A 4409-nucleotide genomic window follows, 5' to 3' on the forward strand; every position below is an offset into this window, starting at 1 on the left:
TCTTATGAGAGTTGAATTACAAATTTCCATTGCATTGATTTATTAATTGTTTACCTTAATTGGTTGTTATAAGACCCTTAGATCTCTTATTGATCAAGTATTAAAATGTAATGTTAAATAAAATAAATCAGTGGCGCCACAACCTCTTTAGGTCTTGGCCTCTGATTTCTGAATCTGTTTCATGATCATTTTTAAATGTAAAGGCAGTGATCAGCCTCCAGTGCCTGACACACGCCGTCGACATTTTGGGTCTAAGACATGTCGGTTTCCTTACGATGTTTTCCTTCACCGTTCGAGCAAATGTTAAATGCGCACATAGAAAGAAAGTCCATTAGTCCACAGCCGGGGATCGAACCTACGACCACAGGTATGAGAGTCGTATGCTGAAGCCACTAGGCCAACACTACTCGAAATGTTATGTTAGTAAAAATTATTTAAAATTTATAATAAAATCAAATATGTATGGTCCGCTTTAAGCCTGTGTAGATGTACAGAGATACCCTACAAAATTTATGCTACGAATGATACTACTAAAATCCCTTTAGCGAATAGATGAAATGTACAACATTCAAAATGTGAAGTTTATAACTCGGGTCACTGCTTTGTCATAAAAAAAATATATTGTTAATTAATATTTTTAGTGCAATTCAGGGTTTGTTAAAGAAATATATTAATACATATTCAATCATGTTGTTTCATGTTCCTCACATCAACACTAACTATGCAAAAAACTCAGTTTTGTATCGCGCAGCCCGGACATACAACGACAAATATTTAAGCCTTGACTTGTTTAAGCAGTCGCGGAATATGGGAAAATTGAGTATTAAGAATATCCGTAGCGCAAAATCACCTGCATCGTGAGCTTACTCCACATACACACCTTCACACACGGTACACTTTTACACCATCACACATCACAGCCTAATTAGGCATTACTTAGTTAAATGTATTGAACAATTTTTATTGTTTTTCCCTTTTGTAAATGTTTTTGACAAGACAATCTACAAGTAAAAAGAAATAGAAGACCTAATGTTACTTAGTTAAAAGGCTATGAAACATACCTAGTTATTAAATTGAATGACTAATATTATAAATTCATAAATAATAATTATTATTATTAATATTCATTAATAATTGAATAATATACTAAATATTATAAAATTATTAACTTTAACGTTAACGTTATATTATTTACTATTAATTATTTAATATTTAAAAAAAATAAAGAAAGCCAAAGAAGTATAACTGCATACGCGCGTACATAAGTACACCCACCCTTTTTTCCCTTTTGTAAATGTTATGTATCTTTGGCTATATTTTTGGTGTAATTGTTTATATATTTTAGCTGTAGGATTACGAAATAAATAAATATAATATATACACGTAAAGATTTATATATTGATTTTTGAGCATATGAAGACAAAAGACAAACCGATGTAAGACCGGTACGGTACATTTATTTTTCAACTTGTATTCTATAATTAATTTTTACTGCATTAGTTATTTCTCTTGCGAACCCCATGTACACTTATTTTACCCCAGTATTTCTATAAAAGCACCCGTTTCTCTAAAAAGCGGTATGTCTCGATTTCTCGTGATTAAACCAATAAATTAATCCAGTAGATTTTGAGTTGATTTGGTATTTTATAATAAAAATATAGATAATAATGAATACATGAATGCAATACCAAAATGAAACTTCAATAGGAAATATCTATGTAAGCATTTAACAATACGTAGCTTATGAAGCTTATTTTACGGAGGGAATTGATCACGAACGCGTAATCGAAACAATGCTTGAATCACTCTGCACTAATTGTAGCATGCCGATTAATTTCGCATTTGCTCTGATCATTTGGAGGCTTGAGGATTTATACAAGTTAATGTAAAGCTTTTGGTTCTAGGTTATCCTAATTATCGTTGACTATGAATCATGGAAGTTCTTTATTTGTAAAGCTTACGCATGCATCTCTAATATTTTAGATATGTATTCAAATTTCATTTGAACATTTGTGCCGTGTTGGCCTAGTGACTTCAGCGTGCGACTCTCATATCTGAGGTCGTAGGTTCGATCCCCGGCTGTAAAATGCAACTGAAATAAGCCTATATTAATCAGTGATAAAGTAGCATTTAAATGGTGAAAGAATTTTTAAAATCGGTCCAGTACTTTTTGAGCTAATTCGTTATAAACATACATTCAAATCTTTCCTCTTTATAATATTACTATAAATAGGAAACTCTATAATATACTCACTTACAATAACATACGAGCTTTGTATGTTGCACATAATACATATTATATAGTTATGGGTGATCTAAATGCCAAAATAGGCCAACCTAGGGCAGACGAGATACCTGGATATCATTGGTGAAGGCCTTCTTGCAAAGTAATAAGGTAATAGATATAACTTAGTATAGATAGAAAATAGTAATAAAATAGAGTAATTTATTTTCTAGATAAACAAAATATAATAAGATTATACTATGTGTTTTTTGTTACAAGAAATAAAAATGCTTTTTATTTATTTTATATATACTATGTATACATGAATATGTTCTCCTACTCAGTTGACAACAGATGATATAAAGCTTTGGATATCCATAAAATATATAATCTTTATCTTAAATGACACCTCGTGACAAATATGTCATGCAATAATGGATATGTGTCCGCGATTACAAACTTCGATCCGTAGGATTATATACGCCAGCACCGAAATCTGGGACTATTTCCCAACGACAGAGGAATTTCTACTATGCATAGAGGTAAAAGATGGATCTTTAATAATAGCAATCTTCGGAATGATCTACGGCTTAGCCGGACTGGTCCTAGTTTTGTCCATCGTTATAAATTATACAGAATGGAAAACCTTGTATGAGAAGAAACAAGATTTATTGCTCTACCTTGTACTTGTATGTTCACTCATTTCTATGTTTCTATTTACAAGTTTCATCCTCCTTATTGGAAGTTTGAGAATGTATGAAGTGCTGGTGAAATTATTTCTCTGGCTCACCTTGTTTCACGTGGTTTTGAATTGTTCTATAAATTTTGGGATGTGTGCTTTATGCATAACTAAGCAATCGTGCTTTCAAACCTCTGTGCCGGGAATGGTGGTTGTGCTACTGGTGGTAACAGCAGCGTATTCTATGTTTTGGTTTTATATTATGATGGTTGTAAATAGTTTTAGATTTGAATGTCGATAAACTTTAATTGTTTAATGATCTTCTCGGTCTTTGATTTACGAAAGCGGATATGTTTTTAAACAACAGCCGGCGTCAGTGTAAATGTGTACATACATATAAGAATGTGATTTTTATTATACATTTAAGGTTAAGTAAATGAAAGCTTTGGTCTGCTGGCGATTCTCATCCCTGTGGTAGTTCGACTGGGTACCAATGGACTTTCTATGTGCGCATTTAACATTCGCTCGAACGGTGAAGGAAAACATCGAGAGGAAACCAGCTTGCATTGGACCGCATAAGACGCCGTGTGTCAAGCACAGGAAGATGATCACCTACTTGCCTATTAGATTGACAAAAGATCATGAAACAGATACATAAATCTGACTCCCAGACCTGGGTTGTTGCTCCACAGATTTTTGGTACGAAGTTCCTTATCGCGCGTTGTGAAAGGGGGCTAGACGGAAAAAATTCTTACGAAAAGTTGTCACGACACTTTTTTGCTATTTGCTATTGTAATACACCTTCTGGTCCGATCACCGAAGTTAAGCAACGTCGGGCGAGGTCAGTACTTGGATGGGTGACCGCCTGAGAACACCTCGTGATGTTGGCTTTTTTTTGTAGGGATAAGAAATGAAAATTATTTTTGGAATTACTTAACTAAATTAGTCTTGTTGGAACGAAGTTATCGAGCGTTGCGAAAGGGGGCTAGACGGAATAAATTAAGACCAAAAGTTGTAACGACACTTTTTGCTATAGTTGTGATATTTTACATTTTCGATTTAGCTATCGCCAACGTCCATACCACGTTGAATACACCGGTTCTCGTCCGATCACCGAAGTTAAGCAACGTCGGGCGAGGTCAGTACTTGGATGGGTGACCGCCTGGGAACACCTCGTGATGTTGGCTTTTATTTTTCGTCGTAAGATTGGTGTCGAGAAAATCTATCATACTGTTATGATACCAATTAACATATAAATTAATCGAAAGGAATTTCGTTCCATCCGGGTGTCCCTTGACACCTCTAAAAGTTTTTTTAAATGAAAGATTTATTTTGTAAGGTTATATTAATTGGCACTATATTAGGTAGCTCTAACAATTATTATTTGCCAACGCAGTATCACTACCCAGTTCAAGCCAAAAGTTGTGCGAATTTGATTTAGTATCCCGTACCTGATAGTGGAATTAAATTCCCAATTGGCTGATCCCTCAGGTAATTAATCATCCC

At 34.0% G+C, this 4409-nt stretch overlaps 1 non-coding gene across 1 annotated transcript; it reads left to right on the top strand.

Moving 5' to 3' along the window:
* The first annotated feature begins 3971 nt into the window (after positions 1-3971).
* On the top strand, positions 3972-4090 carry LOC125060565. The gene has a single exon (XR_007118888.1). It is a non-coding gene; the product is annotated as a 5S ribosomal RNA (ribosomal RNA).
* Positions 4091-4409: the final 319 nt, after the last annotated feature.

This window comes from Pieris napi, chromosome 21 (genome assembly GCF_905475465.1).
Source record: "Pieris napi chromosome 21, ilPieNapi1.2, whole genome shotgun sequence".
In the NCBI taxonomy this organism is placed as follows: domain Eukaryota; kingdom Metazoa; phylum Arthropoda; class Insecta; order Lepidoptera; family Pieridae; genus Pieris; species Pieris napi.